This window comes from Eurosta solidaginis, chromosome 1, assembly GCF_040869045.1.
Source record: "Eurosta solidaginis isolate ZX-2024a chromosome 1, ASM4086904v1, whole genome shotgun sequence".
NCBI classification, from domain to species: Eukaryota; Metazoa; Arthropoda; class Insecta; order Diptera; family Tephritidae; genus Eurosta; species Eurosta solidaginis.
In genome coordinates, this window is record NC_090319.1 from 103,492,050 (window position 1) to 103,517,544 (window position 25,495).

The following is a 25,495-nucleotide window of genomic DNA, read 5'->3' on the forward strand; positions in this document are numbered from 1 at the left end:
CAAGCATCTCTCTACGGCTCTGTAGCGTAGGCAACTGTAAACGTTTCAATCGGCTGCTGTAGGGCGGAAGATTCCGTGACGTATCCCAAGGTAAATGTTTCAAAGCGAAAATCAAAAGCTGTTTTTGGACGATTCCAGTTTATCACAATGAACCTGATAACGCGGGTTCCAGATAATCGAAGCATACTCCAATATGGGCCTCACCAATGATATAAAGAGAATTTTAGTAACATATGGACCATCGTTTAACAAACGCCAAGGTACCTTTAGCCCTATTTACACAAGATTCAACGTGTGATTTAAAATCAAGCCTGGGGTCCATTAATACGCCTAGGTCAGAGAAGCTGGTGACTTGGTAATGTAATCACCAAGCACGTAAACATGGGGATGAAAGGGCTTACGTGTAAAACACATGAAGTTGTATTTAGATAGGTTTAGTGACATGATGTTTACTTTACACCATTCTACTAGGTTATTAAGATCTGACTGAAGAAGCGCTCTACAATCTGGTGAGCTGATAGGCATAATAAGTTTGACGTCATCCGCACACATCAACAGCTTGCACTGCTTCAAAACACTTGGTAGGTCGTTAATGAAAAGTAGGAATAGCACTGAACCAAGGTGACTACCTTGCGGAACACTAGAAGTGACATTAACAAAATGGGAACAAATATTTTTAAATATAACGGTTTGCTTTCTTCCATATAAATAAGAAGAGATCCAAGAAAGGAACAAAGGTGGAAAGCTCAGTTGATCAAATTTGTACAAGAGTAAGCTATGAGAGACTTTATCAAAAGCATTGCTAAAATCAGTGTAAATTACATCATATTCACAATTAAACTTGAAGCTGTTGGATACAAGGATTGGGAACTCGAGCAAATTAGACACAGTCGATCTCCCCTTATAAAAGCCATGTTGTGACAAGTCAATCACTGAAGATGCACTATGCGCTAGTTGCTTAGTGATTATTGACTCGAAAAGCTTTGGAACAACACCCATTTTGGCAATTCCCCTATAATTTGTGACACAGGATCTGCTACCACTTTTACAGAGAGGAGTTTAAAAGACTTCTTCCACTGCCTGGGAAACATCCCTTGTTTCAGGGAAGCGTTAAACATAGAAGTTAAAGGTTGATAAAGGTATAGAGCACATGTTTTAAGCACAATTGATGGAATTTGGTCAGGTCCGGCAGAATAGGCAACCTTCAGTTTTTCTAGATGCCATAAAACATCCTCCGCGCAAATACTAGGGACTGACACTGAATTCAGCGGACACAATCTAAAAGGGTAATCCGAAGGCACCGAATTATTCACCTTGTTCACAGATTTTGGAAATGCTCGGTTGCGCGGGTATTTGGATCCCCTCAAATGAGTACCCGGGTATCTCATTACTCAAGTAAAATGATCACCTACCTATCGCCAGGCGTATTGCAAACTAAAGCAGGCCACTGGTATTTCCATCGTCAGCGCAACGTCATCGAACCTCCTTCCCTCACTGCGTCATCTTATGTTTATGTTTATGTATGTATAGTAATAACTACTATGTAGAATAACCGCAAGCATTAGTGGAGGAGTTTGGTCTTCATTAAGTTGCCACATACCTTCACAGTTTATTCTTCTTGTAATTAATTTTGCCTTTCGGAACACAAACTAAGCGAAAATTCACGAACATTAGGTTCACAAAGGCTTTGAAGAAAGGATAGTAATATATCTTTAAGTGGCGGCCCTGCTTGTTTTATGCAAATTTCGAACGGCAGAAACTTTTAATAGCAGAACCAAAAGTATATTAGGAGAGCCTGACATAAACGTACTTTAATAGAAGAATTATTTTCATGAAAAGTGTAAACGTACTTAGGCGTTGATACAAAAAAGTACTTTATTTAATACTATTTCATAAAACGGCCTCTTCTATTCTTCCCATTTCTCTCATCATTCGTATTGTATGGGAGTTTTCAAAATGAGCTGTCACTACATAGACCACCTTGTCGTTATTACATCATGGGTTTTACCATGATGAAATGAATATTCAGGGTTCTCATCCCGTTGACGTTTTCCCTTATTCTGACAAGTTCGGAATGCATAATTTAGAGGGTTGTCTATCATACAGAACGACCTTTGAGTTCTACTACGATCGTAGTAGATTTTACTATATGTTTAGAAATATTATAACTATATAAGCCGTTACTAGAATTGTTTAGCCAAAAAGATTAACGTAACTTTGTATTCCCTAACAGAATATAGCCAAAATTTTGCAGAAAACTAATTTATTTGAAGAATTTGTACGAAAAATTAAACAATCCAAATTTATTACTTTTGAAATACACGTAAATACTAGCATTTAGAGTGGCCGAAAACGTGAGGTTATGTTGTTGACATCACCTTTATTATTACATCATGGGTTTAACCTTCTAATATTTTTATCATGGGTGGGACAATATATGAAGTGAGGTTCAACTATACTCCTATCAACCAGTGTTTTATATTTTTTACTAAGATATTTTCATGAACCTTACTGCATACTCTAAATACCCAAATATTTCCTCGTTTTTAATTTCTCAATCTTTTAACCTTTGATTTTTGGGCCTAAGTGGGCAATGTCGATAACACCATAAAGTTCGTTTTCTTAACATTTAGTTTCAATTGGATTGAGCGCAGCCATTTATATAACGAATAAATATCTTCCTGCATTTTAGCGATCGCATTAGGCGATAGTTAAATATAACATTTTGAATTTCCCTTTATTTCTTTTTTTTTTAATTTTTAATTAAATGTTTTTTATTTATTTCATGAACTTGAATAAAAACTTTATTGTGGTAAATGGTCCAAATAGAGATTTTTCACAAATATTAAACAAGTTGAGCAAAACCCACAGTTATTCTCTGATCTATTTATTCTCGCGAACATACTTTTATTTACGGAACACGAATTTATTCGCACTTTTCTATTAATTGACTTCCAGAAGGAGCTTCCTTTTACTCTAGCTTTAGCAAGACATTGGCGAAAGTATCTCTCTTTGCCTCACAAATGGCTCCCTAGGTTTCAATCAACCCCTGCAGACAGGGGCGGTAGTCAACTTTTTAAGTAAGATAAAGTGACCTTAAAATTGTTCGTACAAACACATATACATATCTACACTCATCTACAATAGTCATTATTACTCAGATTTTTCCAGTTTTTACTAAGTTTTGTTTCGACCTTCATTATTTTCGATATTTTTATAAAAATATGTATTATTATATAACGCCAACAATCCAAATATACACTTAAGACTTTTTAGAAAATTCGGGAAAATTTCGCGAATTTTCATGCAAATTTTTAGCTCTCAGTAAGAATTTTTAGAATTTATCTCTCAGAAAAACTCTAAAAATTCTTACCGAAAAGCTGGAAAATTCGCGGAATTTTCTTGAATTTTCTAAAAAGTTTTAAGCTCCTATTTGGATTTTTGGTGTTATATAACAATACATATTTTTATAAAAATAGCGACAATAATTTAGGTCGAGCCAAATTTAGTGACTGTATATATTTTAATAATAAGCCATTATAAATTACTGTTTGTTATGTAAGCTGGCATCAATATTCTGGCTTGCATTGACTGACAATTGTAATAAAAATGTCAACTCTTTCTATAATTTTTAATGTTTCAATGAACACTAAACTATTGCAATTGTCAGTCACTGCAAGCCAGCATATAGGTGTAACATAAAATTAATTAATATATAAGTACTTACATATGTTTGTGTTGAATTGTTGATAGATTGTTTTAATTTCAATTTCAGCGAAAAGTACGCAATTCTTTCTTCAAATACCAGAATGGTACATTTTTTCTGCTGATTTTACCCACAGCGAAACAAATGGAAATTGGAAATGAATATATAGCTAAACTATTCTTTTCATAAAATATTTCAACCGAAGTATTATAAATTTCAGATCTTGGGAGCGGGGGCGATTAGGACGATCTTATATATTATACATACATAAAAGCTAAACATTTTAAAATTTTATATGTAATTAAAACAAACTTTTATAATTTTCATAAGTTCCATATCAGAGCGGGCAATCGCCCCCTCGTCCCCCCTCTGCATCCACCACTGTCTGTCTTTGCCAATTTCAACTTCCCAAAATATGCTATTAAATTAGTTACTTCCGTGATCAAAAATGCTATCTTTCGTATCGAAATAGTTTCCAAATGCTGTGTCGCTTTCATATCTAAATGTTGCTTCGCTTTGAAGGAACAATTTTTCCCCAAAGCTGATAAGAATTCGGAACGGCGATATCTCTGGCGATCATTTATTCAGAAATGTATCAAACAAGTAACTCGTGCGACAGAAAATGTTGACAGGGTTGAGTTTTGAACTCGTAATCATGTAAAAGCCTACACATTTTTTGTGATAGTATCAGTACAAGTGCGACAAGGAAAAATTGAAACTTAGGTGCATTTCCTTGTTGCAATCAAAAACGTTTGAATAGCAATATATGGACACTCTGATGTTTGCGAGTGTACCCAACCGTAGTATTACCAAAGAGTTTTTATTTGTTAAGAGCCTCCACTCGATTCTTTGGCAAATTATTCGATGTTTTCTCAAGGTAGTCGCTGTTTTTTTTTTTCTTGTCAGATATGTTTATAAAAATGTCTTCTATACATTTTCGTGGCGTATTTGTGTTTATTTTGTATTAAATTAAATAATTAATTCTCTTTCTAAAAATCGTAATTACGCAAAATCACTACACGGCATAAATATATAGGATGCAGTTAAAGAAAAATAACCAAAACTTCCTTGAGAAAACATTCGACATAAATTGGTTGCTTTGTTGTTGCAAAGTATCGAGTAACGGCTCTTAACAAACAAAAACTCTTTGACCAAAAAGGATAAATTATAATAGGAGACGTCACTCGTTACTCGCAGCCATTTGCTCGATGTTTTCTAAGAGGTAGTCGCTGTTTTTTTTTTTTTGGGCGAGATGTACATAAAATGTGTTCTATACATTTTTCGTAGGGCATTTGTGTTTATTTTTCCGACTGTATTTAATTAATTAATTCTCTTTCCAAAAATCACAGTTGCCCAAGATGCCTACATATTGTAACGAATGTTAGCAGCACTGAGCGATGCTATCGTCTCTAAGCCGATGCTAAGCAGTGACGTGAATTCACATCCATAGATCAATCATTATTGCCCCTATTACGGTGAACAACTCAACTTAGTTGGGTTGTAATTAAACCAACTCAACTTTTAGACAACTCAACTCCTGTTTGGTATTACGAATTACAACTTATTTCAGTTGAAGTTGAATTGAGTTGCCAACTTCAGAAAGTGATGATTTGACAGATAAATGAACAGCTGATCAATTTGTGGAGGAAATTTAAGCATTTACGAAATAAAAGCAAAACGGAGATTATATGAAAATCTATTTTATAACGGCGAAAATGTTGGTGATTGACATGTCGCGAATGCGGAAAACATTCGCGTGATCATTCCAATCCCTTGGAACTACCAAGCACCAAGTAAGAAAATGTTTAAGTGACAAATGATCAGCTTTCTCATGAAGTTATTTTGCAGATTTGAAAGGAAGCATTTTGCTCATTACTAAACAAAATTAAGGACCATTTCTGCATATGCCTTCGTATTTTAAAATTATGCGCCACACTCCGATTCCTTGCTGACGGCAGCTATCAAATATGCTGTGGAAATGATTTTGGTGTTGGACTGGTTTTAGGTATTATTGAGGAGCATATTTGCGCGAAGTGGATTAAAACCCAAACAGCAACAATTGTATTTTACTCTAAAACAGGATTCCCAGGAGTAGTAATTAGTATCAATGGGACTCATTTTCGTATTATTTCACCTATTTTGGCTGCATCCGAACTGCGACCAGCCTCGTCCAACTACGGAATGTCGCTCCATTGAGTAAAAAAATTATTCAATGTAATCCTTCGTTTAAACGTTGTTTTTTCCATACAAAATTGTTGTTTATTGTTTGATTAAAAAAGGTTTTACTATCGGCTTTCAATTTTGATATGACATAAATAAAACTGTTAATTTTTGTTTTCTGATTCTTAAATCGGAGGTCGAAACGTGTCTTTTGATACCAACTTTGAAAATTTTTGTTAAAAATTAGGTGGTGAACCGTCTTCTAAAACTTAACATTTTTTCAAAACAACTGCAAAATTGTATGAGACAACTGCTAGTAATCAGTTGTAAGATTTTGACGTCTTTGACAACTACACCAACACAAGGTTGTAAATGGTAATGCCACAAAAAGTTGTTAGACTAGACAACTCAACCGACATTTTTTTGACAGGTTGAGTTGTAATCCGTAATACCAAATTGCGAAATTTCAACCCAATCAGAGTTGAGTTGTAAACGGTAATAGGGGCATATGTATCTACATAAACGAAACAATAATTGCGTGTACACATATGTACCATGTACCTATAAGAGCAGCGGAGAGTCAATGCACAAACACGTGCATATATCTAAGATACTCCTATAATTATGCAATGAGAAAAACTATAAAATTGTGCAATTGTAGTTACAGCTGAGAAGTTTGAGAGCTGCTGGACTAGTAGATTCTGGAAGCGCCTAGAAGATGCGAAGGTTGAAATCAAAGAGTATAAAAGGCGGCAGTTGTAGAGGCGTTGGAATTCAGTTTGATTTGAGTTGTCAAGCAGTTTCGACTAAAACGCTATCTAGCGAGCAGGAGTAGTATTATTTTGAATAGTAGAGTTTCATTTGAGCTATCAACCAGTTTGGTTATTAGGCAAGCTATTCGTTGCACAGTTTGAGTGTTATTGTGAAGTACTTTAATAAAGGCCATTTTGCATTATTACAAATTGGAGTTATTTATTCAACAGTTTAGTGATTCGAACTTAGCAGAGGATTGCAAATAAGAGGATTTGCAAGTAAATTCGTTACAATTGGTGTCAGAAGAGGAATTGTTGAATAAATTCCAGAGGACAACAAGGACATGGCAAAGTTCAGTGAATTGAAGATCCAGCAACTGAAGAAGGAGTTGGAGAGCCGTGGATTGAATACAAGCGGCGTTAAACTCGAACTTCAGGCACGGCTACGAGAGGCAATGGAAGCAGAAGGAATTGATGTGGACGAGTATGTCTTTTATCCTGATGAGGATGAGACAACAGCAAAAATTGAAGAGAAAAATGAAACACCGCAGACAAGGGCGAACACAGACCTGAACATGATATTGACTGCAATATCGGCACAAATGTCCGAAATGTCATCACAAATATCCACCAACATGTCATCTCAACTGGAAGAACAGAAGACACATATTGCAGAAATGTCGTCAGAAATAACATCGAAGATAGAAGCACAAGAAACGCGTATATCCGAAATGTCGTCGCAAATATCATCTCAGCTGGAATCGCAGGAGAACCGTATAACAGCGAAGATTGAAGCAAAAGAGGCACGGATATCCGAAATGTCGGCGCAAATTTCAGCACAGATATCATCGCAGATCTCTGCTCAACTGGAAGAGCAATAAGGACGTATTTCCTCGAAGTTGGAGGCGCAAGATACAAAAATTTTACAGTTTGAAGAGAAAATCGAGGCCGAGGTGGATGCTTTGAGAGGACGTATCCAGCAGTTGCAACTAAATTGGCCAGCAGTTTCAACGAGTAATCCAAAGGTAAAAATACCATCCTTTGACGGTTCTGTTCCTTTCCAGGTCTTTAAGCTACAGTTTGAGAAGACCGCAGCAGTGAAGTTCGTTCGAATGCTGAAGATAAAGTTGCTGCACTGTTCATGGCGTTGAAAGGGCCTGCAGCTGAGATCTTACAAACCATTCCAGAGGGCGAACGGAACTGTTATGAAGCATTGATGGGCGCTCTAGAGAGACGATACGGAACTGAGCATAGGAGACAGATATACCAAATGGAGTTGCTGAACCGCTTCCAGAAGCCTGGTGAAACATTGCAAGAGTTTGCGTCGGATATTGAAAGGCTAGCACATTTAGCAAATGCGGACGCACCCGTGGAATACACTGAAAGGGTAAAGATTCAGAGCTTTATAAATGGCATACGGGACGCCGAAACAAAGCGAGCTACATACGCAAACCCAAAGCCAACATTCGCAGAAACGGTGTCACAAGCTCTGATTCAAGAAACAGCGTCGCTTCTGTGTAAGCCAGTTTTCAAAGCACGCCGTGTGGAAGTAGAAAGGCCAGAGTGGGTAGACGCAATATTGGAGGCGCTTAAAGGATCGCAAAAGCGTAGTAAAAAAGTTATCAAATGCGGGAAGTCCGGTCACATTGCACGTCATTGCGATCTTGGTCCTAATAGTTCCAACAATGTGGGTGGCCGTAAACGCAAAGCTGGCGGAAATGAGCAAGAGCGTGTCGGATGTAAAGAACGAAAACTTGCCCCGGCTATTGAATGTCCTGTGATACCTGTGCCGAAAATTGGTAGAAAATCGATCAGTCTTACCGTCAGAGGGAATGTAGATGGCAAAGAACGTGTACTGACTGTAGATACGGGCGCATCTCATTCCTTGATCCGATCTGACTTGGTCAGCAGGAGAGTAAAACTGTTACCTGGAGCAAGGTTCCGTACGGTCACTGGCGAGTATAACCAAGTCCAGGGAGAAGTGATATTTGAAGTCTTGATTGGAAAGGTCACGGTTCTACACAAATTCGTTGTGGCGAAGATCGTTGAGGAAGACATATTGGGAGTGGACTTCTTGGTTGACCATGACATCAAGATCGATATGCAGAGAACGGTGATGCGTTATGAGAACCAGGATATACCACTTAACTTCATGTTGGAGAAAGGGTTCATTAGTAATCGAGTAATGGTGGAGAAGACTCGACAAAGGCCACGAAAGTCAAAAGAAAAGGTTGATGGATCGAATGGGCCAAATAAAGCGAAATTAAATGTACCTGCGAGAAAAAGACCGGCATCGACAGACCCTAATGGACGCACTAAAACGACTGAAAGAATTTTTCAGAAAGAATGCAAAGGTGGTTTCATGCCAAGGCACACTACTGTTGTGAAGCGTCGGAACGATACTGATTATGCAAAGCAAATCCGTCCAGCGCAAGCCCTACGAAGTAGTTCATTGGCCAAACAACAGAGTGTGAAGGAACGGCCCAGGGTAATGAGTAGTAAGATGAAACACTGGCATGACAAGAACTTTAATTCGGAAGGTTTCTTGGCGGGAGATTTGGTACTGTTAAACAACCCTCACCAGCGGAAAGGTGTTCCAGCCAAAATTCGGTGCAGTTGGGAAGGCCCGTACAAGGTTGTGAAGAAGATCAGTGATACCATCTACCGCATACAAAGCATTGAGAAACCACGGAGTAGAAGAGTGGTACATTTGGAGATGCAAGCGACGTTTAGATCGGGAGATTTGTCTGATCGGGACGATCAGACTTAGGTGGAGGGCAGTGTAACGAATGTTAGCAGCACTGAGCGATGCTATCGTCTATAAGCCGATGCTAAGCAGTGACGTGAATTCACATCAATAGATCAATCATTATGTATCTACATAAACGAAACAATAATTGCGTCTACACATATGCACCATGTACGTATACGAGCAGCGGAGAGTCAATGCACAAACACATGCATATATCTGAGATACTCCTATAAGTATGCAATGAGAAAAACTATAAAGTTGTGCAATTGTAGTTACAGCTGAGAAGTTTGAGAGCTGCTGGACTAGTAGATTCTGGAAGCGCCTAGAAGATAAAAGGCGGCAATTGTAGAGGCGCTGGAATTCAATTTGATTTGAGTTGTCAAGCAGTTTCGACTAAGACGCTATCTAGCGAGCAAGAGCAGTATTATTTTGAATAGTAGAGTTTCATTTGAGCTATCAATCAGTTTGGTTATTAAGCAAGCTATTCGTTGCACAGTTTGAGTGTTATTGTGAAGTACTTTAATAAAGGCCATTTTGCATTATTACAAATTGGAGTTATTTATTCAACAGTTTAGTGTTTCGAACTTAGCAGAGGATTGCAAATAAGAGGATTTGCAAGTAAATTCGTTACAATATTATATTTGTTGTTATAGCGATAAGGACACTCCCCGAAGGCCTTGGGGAGTGTTATCGATGTTGATGGTCCTTTGCCGGATGCAGATCCGGCACGTTCCGGTAACAAGCACCATAAAGGTACTAGCCCGACCATCTCGGGAACGATTTGATATGACCACCTTCCAAGCTTTCAAAAGTGCGCCTAAAACATTCCACACAATTGCGATTAAACAACATAGAGAGTGTATGTACATGCCTAAATAGTGAATAAAAAAGGAATGGCAACAAAAAGGCAATTCTTAGAAACCAATTGCAACGCGAGCAGCGGGGCATTCATATGGTTGTGTGGTTAAAGGCATCTGCCTTTACACCAGTATGAAGTATGAATGTCGGAGATTCGAGTTCAATACTCAGCTCCCGAGAAGCTAGCTGATGAAGAAGTGAAATTCAAAAACATGTCCTAGTAACAATCGCCGCTTACAAATTTTGCAATTTTTCTCTAATATCAATAACTAATTATTTTAAAAAAATATAGCTAAACAAAAGCCCTACGACTAATAATACCACAGCTCTCTAATAGCATGAATCCCCATGTTTACGACCAAAACTTTATTTATAGATTTGGATTCCATATAAGAGCGAAAGGGACCTACCTGTACATAAAAACGGCAATTAGAAATATTATATAAGATAGCTAAATCACGAAGTGTGAGTTACAACTGCTCTAGAAGCCATGTTCTTGAAAAGTCTAGACCTTAGGAGAAATAGGTGAACGAGGCTAACTGAGAGTGTAAAGGCTGCGCGGTGCAAGCGATAATGAATCAGTTTGATTTTAACATGCTTTTAATGAAGTACGCGAGTATTGTAATTGTGAAGTACTACTCACAAAGTAGTTCAAATAATGGAGATATTGCTATACTGAATATTTGAGTTATTTATTCGACAGTTCAGCGATTCCAACTATAACAGAAGCTGCAGAATAATCAGAGTTCCCACAATGCGTTGCAATACTGTGGCGAATATTAACAGTTCTATGTAGATATCACTATGCTGCTTGTAAAAGTCAAGACCCTAGGGGAAATAGGCGAACGGGGCAACTGAGAGTATAAAAGCAGCGCAAGCTGAGAAATAATGAGTCAGTTTGTTTTTAACACACTAAAAGTGAATACGCGGGTATAGTAATTGTGAAGTACTACTAAGACAGTAGAGTTGTAAGTAAAGAACATTTTGCTATACTGAATACTTGTGTTATTTATCCGACAGTTCGAATCCGAGATTCCAACGTTAACAGAAGCTGCAAAATAATAAAGACTTTTCCAAATTCGTTACAATAGTATGTTTTAAATATTGAAAAAATAAACTTTGGATTTGGATGTTGCATATTGGCATTGACGTAGCAAATGCATAGCCGTGTATTTTGTTAGTATATTAGCTATTTTTTTTTTTTTTATCATCTATCTACGTTTACGCTTGAACTTTATATGGACTGCTAAGCTGAGCTTGGCTGAAATCAATGCCATTAACACGCAGGTTAATTACGGATTAAATCAGCAAAAACCCCATCATAGGACGGTGCTCGTGGCACTTGACCTGTCAAAAGCTTTTGACACAGTTAACCACGGCACGCTACTCCAAGACATAGAAGGCTCACACCTTCCCGCTTGTCTAAAAAGATGGGCCGCTAATTTAATTTTTACATATCAAAACTCCCTTCCCCGCCAAAAAGAGTTATACCTATTTGCTATGCTGACGACTGCACGGTTATGGATACAGGACCTTCAATTGATGAATTAGTTCCTAAAACAAACAGCTGAATGAGGATACCTTAGTTGCAATACTTTTGAGTGTAGAAGCTTTGAAAAAGATAAATAAAAATCATGTATGCTAACCCAGCATAGATGTTAAGTAATGATTAGATAATGCTAATGATTGCTAATTAACCTTCATTTGCGAAATTCTCTAATTCATTAAACAATTAGAAAGGTTTACCTAATTCCCATTAGATAATTGAATTTTTTATTCTAATGGTAAATCTAATTGCAATTAGTGCCATTACCAAAAAAATTGGTTTACCTTTACAATTAGAAATCTAATTGAATTCTCCTAATGCAATTAGATATTCAATTAGCTTGAATTAGAATCAATTATTTTGATAAAAATAAATTTTTTTCAAAGAATTATTGAAGTGAACGAATAATGATGTAAATAAATATAAATAATTGATTCTAATTCGAGCTAATTGAATATCTAATTGCATTAGCAGAAGTCAATTAGATTTCTAATTGTAAAGGTAAACAATTTGCAATTTGCAATTGCATTAGATTTACCATTAGAATAAAAATTTCAATTATCTAATGGGAATTAGGTGAACCTTTCTAATTGTTTAATGAATTAGAGAATATAAACCAATTGCATCAATTGCTAATTCTAATTGAAATTTAACATGTATGTAACCCAGCAACTATTTTATGACTTAGCACAATTTCCTCACTTAAAACAAATTTTGTCTCCTGACTTAGCACTTTTTACTCAGTATGTTTCCCCATCACTCCTCCCCTTTAATGATTGAAATATAACACTAAAACTATATATTTCACAAAAAATACTATTTATTTGTCAAACTATTTGTAACTATTGGCGGCCACCGTGGTGTGATGGTAGCGTGTTCCGCCTACCACACCGAATGCCCTGGGTTCACACCCCGGGCAAAGCTACAAATATGAGAAATAAGATTTTTCGATTAGAAGAAAATTTTTCTAAGCGGGGTCGCCCCTCGGGAGTGTTTGGCAAGCAGTCCGAGTGTATTTCTGCCATGAAAATCTCTCTGTGAAAACTCATCTACCTCGCAGATGCCGTTCGGAGTCGGCATAAAAATTAAAAAAAAGGAGCACGACGTAAATTGGAAGAGAAGCTCGGCCTAAAATCTCTTCGGAGGTTATCGCGCCTTACATTTATTTATTTATTTTATTTCTAACGGTTCTGATCTGGACTCTTTTGCCGGATGGTGCGCACACAATAACTTATTTTTAAATTCAAACAAATGCTGTGTTGTGTCTTATTCCATAAAGACAACTGTCACATACTTTTTCTATAAACTAAATGCTAAATCTCTTAATCGTTGTCAAGAGAGTAAAGACTTGGGTGTAATTTTTAACTCCAAACTCTCTTTTTCTAGTCATATTGATTTCGTTGTTTCAAAATTTGTTGCAATGGTTGGGTTCAGTAGACGTAACACCAGTGGCTTTAAGGACCCTATGACGTTGAAGGCACTTTATATATCCTTGGTCAGAAGTGGTATTGAACATTGCTCAGTAATATGGTATCCTTTCTATGAATCTAACTCCTAAAAAATTCAGAAAGTACCAAAATTTTTTACAAAATTGCTTTACGTATGCTTCACTGGCCAGACGGCCTCCCATCATATACCAGCAGTCACAAATTGTTTGGTCTTCAGGCTTTGCATGACAGAAGAACTTTTATCTCACTCCTGCTTGCCTATAATGTGATAAACTTTAGCACGAATTGCTCTGATTTATCTACATGTTATTTATCGAAATAACTCATAAAACGAATTATGCTATGAATGAGCCTATAACTACCCTACAAGACAGGTGCGCGTTCCCTAATCGATTACTTAATCGTCACCAATAACTTGTTCACCAATTATCGTCTTAATGACTTTTACATTGCTGTCGTGAAAAAGGTAACGCATGCGCTCTCTCAAAATAGTGTACGTGTGACTCGCTTTCTCGCTCTTACCTATTGTGTTTTCGACATTCCTTCTCGCTCGATGTTATTAACATTTTTAAGTTACTTCATCAGTTATGTTTTCGTTATCGCTAACCAAAACATATGCAACAACAACAACACGGGTAACTGGCCTATCGGTTACCCGTATCGGTTACCTTCTGTCAAATCGCTTTTTCTATGAATGAAACGCGTCCTTTATGTTCAGATAATATTTAATTATAAATTATTCATATATACAATGTTTTTTTACAATTTAAATTATTGCCTTATTACTCTAGCGAACTTTACATATGTGAATTTTTATATTTATAAACTATATAAATACATTAACGTCTATTCATAGTCGTGCCCTTTCCGAAAGCTTGTTTTGCAGTTCTTATTTTTCCTGCGCTGGTAGTGTTGCTCATCAGTTTGCAGTCATATTAGTTTGGTAGGTATAGTAACATCAGACGTAGGGAAATTAGGAAGCATGTCAGGAGTATCACCAGAATCCAAAGAAGCATGGTGATTCATTTCGTCACCTCCGTTTTCTTCCATATCCGGATTCATTCCATACTAGTCATTATAAATAGCTTGTAGATGCCACATAGGTGTAACCATACCCTCAAGATATTTCCGTTCAAATCTTGTGGTGTACACGTAAACTTGTATTTGTTCTAAATTATTCACCACATTCTAAACATAGAAAAGATGTATTAAGTGTTTGCGTAAATACCATTGTGATTACAATATGGACAAACATTCAATTCTAAACTTTTCGTTGTTACATCAATTGTTTCAGCGTGTTGTACACGTAAATGAAAATTCATACTTGAATGTATTTTCGTCTTCCAATCGCATAATTAATATTTTAAATAATGACTATTAGGCATATGAGAAATCTCATGGTCCAATAATTTGTTGAAGCTTGGTGTAGCTGCTTGAATATCACAAAATTTACATTTTGCACCACGTTCGTTATATTTAAATTGTAAATGTTCTGGTTTCTCTACACGATGCATAAAGTTTAGATGCTTTTCCAACAATGTGCTGAATTTAATTGAAATACATACATTGGGCATTGTCTCATGATAAATTTTCCATAAATATACTGAGCCTCTTTATGTAGGCTCTTTTCTTAACATCTAATTCTGGTCGTACCGGATATGACAGTTTTGCTTCAGGTTTTAATCCACACTCATACTATTTTCAGATTCTGTTTCATCATTTTCAACATTGGACTTTGCATCAACATCATTATCATCATCGTCATTTTTTGATAACTCTGTTTTAAGCCTCATATTTATCAAAGGTTCATCTTCCTTAGTATTAGAATTAGAAACATTGTCATCTTCGGTTAAGTTTTTATCAAGTTTAGCTTTTTTCCTAGGTTTAAATTCTTTACTATCCGTACTAGAATTAATACCATCATCAACATTTTTCGTGGTCTGTTTGAGTTTTTAAATTTGCCAATGGTTCGCCTTTATCAGTATTAGAATCAGAATGGCCTTGGCCATCTTCACCGTGTTGCAAAGTAGGCGACACATGTTGGTGTTGATGTTTGCGCATATTGCGGATATGTTGGTGGTTCACTAGTCATTAATTGTTTAGAAGTTTCAACTTGTTGCGTTTGTTGTTGTTGTTGCTGGCTGATGATGTGGTGTTAACGTTTGTTGTACAATTTATTCGGATGATTGCACATATTGTTGGTGTGTTATAGTGCTGGAAAACCTTCCGATATTGAAAGTCCTTGATTAGTGTAATCCCCACGTAGTGAACTACTCCTGTGACCGCGTCCGCGGTAACTATTACATCTGAAGGCGCTTAAGTTACAGGCATAGCTGACATCGCTTATATAACAGGTTGACTCTAAAGTAAAAACCAAAACAAAATATCAGAATCAGTGTTTATGAATAACATATTTAAAATAAGCTCTTACAACAACGTGATCGGTGGCTACATCCCCGTGAAAGTAGTGTGGTGTTCCTCCTTGTATAAACGTAGATACTGGATGTGCTCAACCGTGCAGTTTTCTTCTAATTTGAGCAAATGTATGTTCTTACAGCCACAGCTGGAATATTTGGGATATTTCTATCCTCACATCGTCAAAATCAAATTACCTAGAATGAAAAAGAAACTCATATCAGTAAGAATAGATTAAAAGTTTTTAATATAAGCCGAAAAGTGTTCCATAAATAGGGCTCCACACATAGCTCTTTTCCAAAGGCGCAAGAGAAATTTCAGATAACTAGAATCAGGACCTGGTAAAGTAACTTCAAAGGCGATTTAGTCGCCACTACTTCGTATGCGCATTTCTCTACGCTCCCTTTCGGCATGCATCATCAATTTCGTCATTACTATAAAGGCCATCTTGCTCACAGCAATCCAACAATCTATTTGTCCGCAAATTCGTGGAACTAAATTCCTAATGGAAGGTTCCTCTCCAAAAACTCTGTTTACAGACAGTCTTTCGCCGTGAAAACGAGGGCAGTGAAATATTACATGTTCTGCGCTTTCCAATTCGGACGGACAGCTTGGACAGAAAGGATCCTCCTCTATCCCACGCTTACGTAGATATTCCTTCAAGCCACCGTGCCCGCTCAATATCTGTGTGAGATGGTAATTTAGTTTGCCGTGTTTTCGCTCGTACCATTCCGCTATATTCCGGACTAGCATGAAGGTTCTTTTCTCGAATCTTCCCGCCGTTTTTGCCACCTAACTATTGTTCGTGACCTTGCGCTTTTCTTAGCATCTTCAGATGGTCGGCTGAATCCAATGCCATACAGATCGGCCATTTCACCTGAGAGTAGATCTACTGGGATTTTCCGGATAAAACATGGATCGCGTCGTCGGAACAGCACATGCTATTCGTATAGCAGTAATGCGGTAGGCTGCTAGTATATCTTTTTGGTGGACCATTTTAGATCTGTGCCATACTGGTGCTGCATATAATATTATAGAGCTGGTTACGTTGGATAATCGCTGACGGGTAGCTTCGCTTGGGCCGCCGATGTTGGGCATTATTCGCGTTAGGGTTCCACTAACTCTAGAAACTTTGTCCCCCACCGCCCTGAAGTGCTCCCTAAAAGTTAGTTTTGAGTCAATGATTACTCCTAGATATTTCAAGGAGGGCTTTGAATTTATTTGAAAATCTCCTATGGTTAGGACCAACTCATCCACAGTCCGCTTTGAGCTCATCAGAACCACTTCTGTCTTATTGCTAGCCATCTCCAGCCCCGTGTTCGTCAACCATTCCGTTATTCTTCCCATGGCGTCATTACATAATGCTTGGAGCAGATCAAGTTTCTTGGCCACTGCTACTACGACAATATCATCTGCATAGCCGACAATTTCCGTGCCTCCGGGAAGGTCGATTTGTATCACCCCGCCATACACCGCATTCCAAAGAGTTGGACCTAGAACAGGTCCCTATCTAATCTATCTATCTATCAAATTATTCGGAGCAGGTACGGAACTTGTCTTGGGACACCCAAAGTGCACTCACGCTTCTCATGGCTCCAGCGGGTTAGCGGCTTCCTAGAACTTAAGCCACTTGCCGCTTCTAGATCTGACATCTGTCAGCTGGAGTCTTAGCCCGGCAAGCGCAGGGCACGAGCACAGAATGAAATCGATCGTTTCCTCCTCCAACTCGCACTTCCTACATCTGCTATCACTGACCAAGCCTAATTTAAAGGCATGTGACGCCAGAAGGCAGTGTCCAGTAAGAATACCCGTCATGAGTCTAGTCTACAGTTTAATGATAATAAAAATATAAGAATCAGTGTTTATGAATAACATATTTTAATTAATCTCTTACAAAAACCTGATTGGTGGCTACATCGCCATGTAGGTAGTGTGGTGTTCCACCTTGTATAAACGTAGGTACTGTATGTGCTCAACCGTGCAAATTGACATTAGCAGTAACATTATTTACATAAACATAGCTTGGTATTTGTGCAGGCCTCAATATAGCATACATTGGCCCAGTTCGGTGTGCACCAGCCACTGGTACAAACACTTTTGAATGCATAGCTTTCATATAGGATGGATGTCCAGCAGTGCTCCGGTTGTGCCAATATGTAATGGGCTGCTCCGTCTCTTGGTACGGCTGTATAGGTATAGGCGGGTGCAATGTATTACTAGGCTCAAGATCGGAAGGTACATAGATGGCTCGAAGACGCCAGAGGGGATTGGAGCCAGAGTTTTCGGACCCAGAACCAAAATATCAGTAACTCTAAAAGCACATCCGAGCATTTTCGAGCGGAAGTATTCGCCATAAGTTAGTGCGCTAAGCTGAACCTTCAGCGCTGATACCCCAATGAAACAATTGCAGTCAGGTTCCACTAAAGGCACTTGCGGCGTTCGAAATAAAGTCAGCACTTCTCCTTCAGTGCGTAGAAAAGCTGAATCAATTAGGAGCACACAACGTAGTACTGTTGGCCTGGGTCCTAGGCCACAGGGGAGTGGAGGGCAATGAGCAGGCGGACTCCATGTTTAATTTGGTGCGTCTCTCCCACAAATTGTCAAACCCCCAGCAGATCCTTGCAGCGGGTCTGCGCCATACTCTCCTCTTCCGGGAAGGTATCGACCCCAATCCGGGTCCTTCTCCTGACCCCAGTACTGAGAAATGGGTTTGCTGCGTTTGCCGGAAAAGAATCTTTTTAGGACGGTCATATATATAAGGGCCTGAAATATTTCAATGAACTTCCTAATCACATAAAAAATAGTAATAACTTCAATACTTTTAAAAAAAGTTTATTGGAGCATTGTAAAACCCTTCCAATAAGATAGTTTTTTTTTTCTTTTATTTTTTTACATAATATACCGATACTGGAGCGCGAAAAGGGAATGGTAATAATGGTAGCAGCAAAATACAATGCATCCGGCCCTAAGGAAAAGAAAATCGGTCGCCACCTGTAACTCCAACTAATTTCGCTGGAATTCGGTATTTCCAGCTGGTATTTACTGTTGCTGATCGGAATCATTCGCATTCCGACAGCATAAATATAACAATAAAATTATATAATGTGTAACAAAAATAACGAAAATAAGGCCAAATAAAAGTTGGAGCAAGGGGGATTGGAAACACGTCCTTTTCAACCTCCCATTATATGTTGAGCTGTGCTAATCGGAATCTTCATGCATTCCGACAGCGTCTTTACTAAACAAAGTTGAGGGGTGATTGGATACACGTTACATATTTTCAATTTCCAACATCCAAAGACATGTTTAGCTGCATTGATCGGAGACTAATACATTCCGAAAGCTTAAAATACACATATAATTGAAAAATATAAGTTCCAAATTTTGTTGCCTTAAGCTGGGAGCACTGGAGGATTGGAAACGCGTCCTTTCCAACCTTCCTTTAATGAGTGGCTCCCAGACTCGTCCCTCTGTCACGCTAGTAAATATGCTGATCGGAATCACATGGTATTCCAACAGCATATTCAATAGAAATAAGTGATTATAACAATGAATTGTACTTAGTAGTTTAAGTTTTGGGCCTAAACAGCCGTAATAATAAATAAATAAAATTAAAAAAATAAATACTCTTGTCAGTGTTTCACGTGCAAGGGATGGTTGCATCGGACAGGTTGCTCTGGGCTAGATTCCAAAATCCAGCGTCCTCGTAACTTTTATAAATCTTTTGTGGCTCTTGTTCACGGCCTCATTACATTATGAGGAAATACGGCACCTGAGAACACAGCCGTATGAAGCTAAAAAACACAAGCATGTCTTCAGTGAACTCCACAAACAGGCGTCGGACCTCTATGCCGGTGATTCCTGTACTCAAAGAACAAAACTAGCAGAGGAGGAACGCACTCTCCCTAGGGAAACGAGAGTAGTCACTCTAGCTCAACTTCGAGCTGGATAACGTAACAGGTTAAACTCTTACCTATCCAGAATCAACCCCGACATACAAAACATTGTCCTGCTTGTAATGTGTCCCCACATGTCACCAACCATCTCTTTAACTGTATTGTGCAACCAACGCCTCTAACACTCCTCTCATTATGGCCCACCCCTGTTGAAACAGAAAGTTTCTTTGGACTCCCGTTAGAGGACATTGATGACAATTTGTGATCGGTCGCACCTATTGGATGGGGCGAAGCACTGCTACTACAACAACAGCAGGCGGACAACACGGAAAGAGAGGCAGCAACTGCATGACCCATCGATCCCGAGCCGTTCCTGCCAGTTGGCCCACAGGGGCATTTTTTAGCAGAAGGGAGGGAAAAGAGAGAACACTGGCGCAATATGCCAGGCCTGAGTCAATCTAAGTTACTGTTAGGGGGTTACAGCACAACTCGATATAGGGCATTAATAGGCCTCTCAAAAAGATAACCTAAGAACCCCAACGGCTATTCTTACAAGACACTGTAGACTGAACAGTCACATGCAAAAGCTGGGTATAGTATCGAACAACACATACCGATTTTGTGATGGATCAGCAGACGGTGGACCATATCCTTCTAGATTGCGGCGCAATTTCAAGACGTAGGGCTAAGTTTATGGGCTCACCATGGCCAGAGCATTCCCACATTTAATCCCCCAAGCAAAGAACACTGCTGGGGTTCATCAAGGAAGTCGGCTAGGATGAGGTGCTGTGAAGGAGATGTGCAAGTCACTGTGCAATCCTCAATAAATGATCTATCTATCTACGTTCCGGTAACAAGCACCATTGTGGTACTAGCCCCACCATCTCGGGAACTATTGATATGACTACATTAAACCTTCTAGGGATTGAATATTAATAATGCCGGCAATGCGAAAGTCTGCTAAAATGCACCATTCTCCATGGAATGCTCGATATATAACTTTCCACGTTTTGAAACAGTGATGAAAAGAGCAAAATTTACAATAATTTTAACTGGCTGTGTGTAGTAAGGTGTTGATGTCCTCTCTTAACGCAATGTAATGACAACTGCGATGCAGGGAAAATGACAAAAATCTTGCAAATCTATGATAATAATTAATTTTTCCTCCCCTTCTATGCAGTTCTATGCATACATACATACATATGTATTTTTCTCTCCAAATGCTAATTAAAAAAATTAATTGGTTTTCACATGAACTTCGAACTCTGTCGTATTTGCATTCTTCAGTTGATTATCAACAAAAGCATGACAAATTATCACTAAAAAATTCATACATGTTGCTTATATATTTAATATGGTAGCCAATTTACTTACCCTTTCTGGTGCGATGATTCCTGGACAATCGGGCCTGACTAGACGCGATTTTTTTTGCTTTAAGAGAGCGTGCTTAACGCGAACCCTATCATGTTATGGCACAACTTTGGTGATGCAAAAAATCAAAGACATTTCTGCTTCTAATGCTTCTAGGATAGCAGCAGCAGCTCCCGGTGGCACCACATAAATAACAGTTGCATGCCGATCAGTTGCCTTTTTTGCTCCGGCTACCTATTCAATTTTAATTCACATTACATTATCTACTATTGCAATTTTTAATCACTACAAATCAATATAAATTACCGAAGCAAATACTGGCAAACCAAGATGCGTAGTTCCACCCTTTTTTAGGGAAATACATCCAACCAGTTTGGTACCGTATTCCAAAGCATGTTGCTTGTAAAGTACCTTGGATTTGTAGATTTCCTCTGATTTTGGCATATTCTGAGCTGAATCGCAACCCGGCGGAGATGCTATCTATTAGAATAATATAACATTTTTTTTATTATTTAAAAATGCACATACGTATGAATGAAAATCAGAAAGTTAATAATGTTGTTGTTGTTGTAGCGATAAGGACACTCCCCGTTATCGACTTTGTTGGTCCTTTGCCGGATGCAGATCGGGTACGTTCCGGGAACCATTAAGGTACTAGCCCGACCATATCGGGAGCGATTTAGTTGACATAAAACCTTGTAGGCCATCCCGTCGATTCTATACAACTTAATATGGTAACGATTTAAAAGACGGTGCACCACCCAATTTTTATCAAAAATTATCAAACGTGGAATCAAAAGGCGCGCCTCGAGCTCCGTTTTTATTATTATTTGATATTTTTAAATTAGGTGGTGTACCGCCTTGTAAAACTTTACCCTTAATATTATTTTGGGCGAAGGCCGCCAACGCAAAAAGATGGTCTCTGCAGCAATATTCTTAATTTCCGTCACATGTCACAACTCAAATTAACTTAATGTTATTTTGGGCGAAGGTCGCCAACGCAAAAAGGTGTTCTCTGCAACAAAATTTTTAATTTCCGTCACATGTCACAACTAAAAGCACAAGATATTTTTCGTTGTAAACAATTTATATTTTTTTTGCGTTTCAATGTTTTCCGGAATAATTAATGAACTGTCATTTCGATGACAGCATGAAACGTCGATGTGTTAGTGGAGAGCGAAAAAAGCTTTGAATGTGTGGGTGAACTGGTTACCTCCGCCTTGTAGGGTAAGTATTTTGTCAGATCGCAGATTATGGTAAGCGCGAACTTATTACCATATCTCGATTCTGGCAATGGGCCTATGGTATCAATTACGACAATGTCAAAAGGTTTATTAGGAGTAGGAGTTAGAACGAATTCTCCTTTATTTCCTATTTTGACTTTATTCAGAAGACATTTTTCGCATTTCCCAACATAACTAGCTATGTCTTTTGTCATGTTTTTCCAGTAAAATTTATTTCGTAATTTGGCGTATAATTTTTTCGTTCCACAGTGACCTCCAGTGATGGGATCATTGTGATAAATTGCTAATAATTTTGATTTTTGTTCCTGATCAATGATTAGCCGTGTTTTTTAACACGCGTATATCCGTTTACGCTTAAACTTTATATTGACTGCTAAGAGACAAACTATAAATACACCTCTGAAATTGCTGCGCATAAATTTTGTCCTACTAAATTTCAATACGCATTATACTCAGATGTAACTGAAATATGTGTCTTTGTTTCACCCTGTACACTAATTCTATGTATTATATGTGTGTCCACAATTCATCGCAACTGATTCAGCTATATGTTATACCCTATGGCCATCAGAGCGTTGCGTCTCCGCTTTTCGGTACACCCTGTTGCTGTAGCTAGTTGTTTTACCACAGCCGCTAGATGGGTCTCCTAAGCATTATCTAAGCGAAGATAGGCGTTTTTTAACACGCACAAACGAAACGTATACGCGCGTGTTAAAAAACACGGCTATTGTTTCAATTGGATCCATTAAAATAATTTTTAAAAATTGTAAAAGCTTATTTCCTCGTTCTTTAAAATTTGTAATTGTAATGTATTTGAAAATTAAATCGTTTTTGGCCATTCTATTTCCTTAATATTAAGCTTTCCGGCTTCTTTTTCTAGCCTCGAAAGTAAAGTATCGAAATTCTTTATTTCGTTAGAAAATTCAAAATCAAGTAAAATTGTTCTTTTATGCTTTATATGCGCGCATATTCTTAAAATTTTTTTATTGTTTTTATCATGAAATATTTCTGATCTAATACGAGGAATTTTTTTTTGAAAAGTTATGAGTGAATTTATCATACACGTTTAATGTTTGTATATTTGTACAGAAGTCTATATTTCCGGTAGAACTACATTTATCCTTTTTCTTACTCATAGCCCTAGTCTGAACTGCAAATATATTTTTGGTTGATTCTTTTATTTCGCCAATGGTTATACGAGAAAGTGCATCAGCTCCTACATTTGATTTTCCCTTTATGTACTCTATTGTGAAATTGTATTCTGCTAACTCAAGTCTGATTCTAGAAAGTTTTGAAGATGGGTCTTTCATAGTGAATAAATAGACTAAAGGCCTGTGATCTGATTTTACAATAAAGTGATTTCCATAAACGTATGGTCTGAATTGTTTAATGGCAAAATAAATGGCTAATAATTCTAACTCAATGATGGCTTTCTTTTGTTCTGCCTCATTAAAAGATTTTGATGCATAACATATGGGTAAATCGCTGCCTTGATGCTCTTGGCTGAGTATTGCTCCACATCCCGTTTTAGAAGCGTCTACTGTAATGGTAAACTGTTTGGAAAAATCTGGGTATTGTAATATCGTTGGTGACATTAGGGATGCTCTTAGTGCCTCAAAAGCTTTATCGCATGCCTCGTCCCAGTTAGATTCTACTCTTTTTCTATTCAGTCTATTCAGAGGTGCTTGGAATAAAGCGTCTGTAGTAGTTGGCAAAAGCTACAAACCTTCTTACAGCGTCCTTGTCTGTTGGCTTAGTATAGCTACGAATTGCGCCTATTTTAGATTCGTCTGGTGACAGACCTTCAGCTGAGCATTTGTGTCCTAGGAATGTTACTTCTGGTCTTAGAAAATTACATTTATTTGGATTGAGTTTAAGGTTGAATGATCTACAAGTATTGAATACTTTAAACAAATTTGTAATGTGATGGGATTCGCTACAGCCGATGACTATTATGTCATCTACATAAAGAAAAGCTACATTAGGGGGTATTCCTGAAAATGCGATGGTCATCATCCTAGAAAACGAATTTGGTGCAATGTTCAAACCAAATGGCGATACCTTCCATCGATACGCTCCGCGATCAGTAGAAAATGAGGTTATATCGCGTGAATCTACGTGTAATGGTATTTGGTGAAATCCAGAAAAAAGGTCTAAGGTTGAGAAAAATTTGGCTCTGCCAAGATTGTCTAAAATATCATCGATTCGTGCTAATGGAAATTTGTCTGCTATTAGCTTCTTGTTAACTGCGCGAAAGTCAACACACATTCGGTATGCTTTTTTGCCATTTATTTCCTTTTTAGGAACAAAGATAAGAGGACTGTTGTAGTTAAAATAGCTTTCTTCCATTAAATCATTTTCTAATAATTTTGTAACTTGTCTGTTAATTTCTTCCCGCTGCGAATAGGGTAGACGATAGTTCTTTATATACACTGGTTCGTTGTCGGTTAACCGCAATTTCTGCTCATAAAAATTATTTAACGTAATTTTATCGTTGTCAAGCGCGAATATTTAAGCATATTGTATGCATAGATCTAAAAGTTTAGATGGTGCATCTTTTGGAATTTGATCTTTTAAGATCGAAGTTATTTCGTTAATTCGCTTCTCATCTGTCTTATTTTTGTCGATTACATAGACGTGATAATTAGATAAGTTTTCCGATTTAATAGAATTTTTGTATACGAATTGTACCTCACTTGTGGTATTGATTAATTTTAGGATTGAATTATTGGAATTTGTAATACATCTTGCGGTAAATACGCCTTTTTGTATTTCTTGAGATTCAACGAAAAGTGGAGTTGTTGAGTGACCTAAGTCGAAAATTCAAAAAACTTCGCATCTTGGTGGTATAATACACATATCTCTTTCTGTTCAGTGTAGGATTGGCATAATGACTTTTTCTTTGTTTGCCCAGAATGAGATGCTACTATTTGAGTAATTTATTACACATTTGTTATGATGAAGAAAATCTTTACCTAGTATACCGTCTGATGGGATATTGAAGTCATCGTTTACCACATGTAAGCTATGTTCGACTATATTATTAGAAAAATTTAGGTCTATGTTTATTTTACCTATAATAGGAACAGAATTTGATGTAACGCCTGTGATATTAACTATATCGTCAGAATTAATTGGAATTTGCTTATTTAAGCTTGAAATTTTAATCAGAGAATTATCAGCTTGTGTATCTAGTAAAAATGTACATAATTTGTTAGATCCGGTTATATAAATTTCGACAAAATCTGAGTAATTTAGGTTTAGACAAAAAATATTTTTAATATTTATTCGTTTATTTCCTCGTCCCTCAGTGTTCGCTGCTGAGGGGCGTCCAAGTTTAAAGAGCG

At 37.6% G+C, this 25,495-nt stretch overlaps 1 long non-coding RNA gene across 1 annotated transcript; it reads right to left on the reverse strand.

Annotated features, from left to right (window-relative positions):
* Window positions 1-13,929: 13,929 nt before the first annotated feature.
* Window positions 13,930-22,090, reverse strand: LOC137236638 (uncharacterized). Its single transcript, XR_010948528.1, has 5 exons — window positions 21,780-22,090; window positions 21,211-21,384; window positions 20,908-21,138; window positions 15,654-15,834; window positions 13,930-15,583 (listed from the first exon to the last, which is right to left on the reverse strand). It is a non-coding gene; the product is annotated as an uncharacterized lncRNA (long non-coding RNA).
* Between the last annotated feature and the right edge of the window lie 3,405 nt (window positions 22,091-25,495).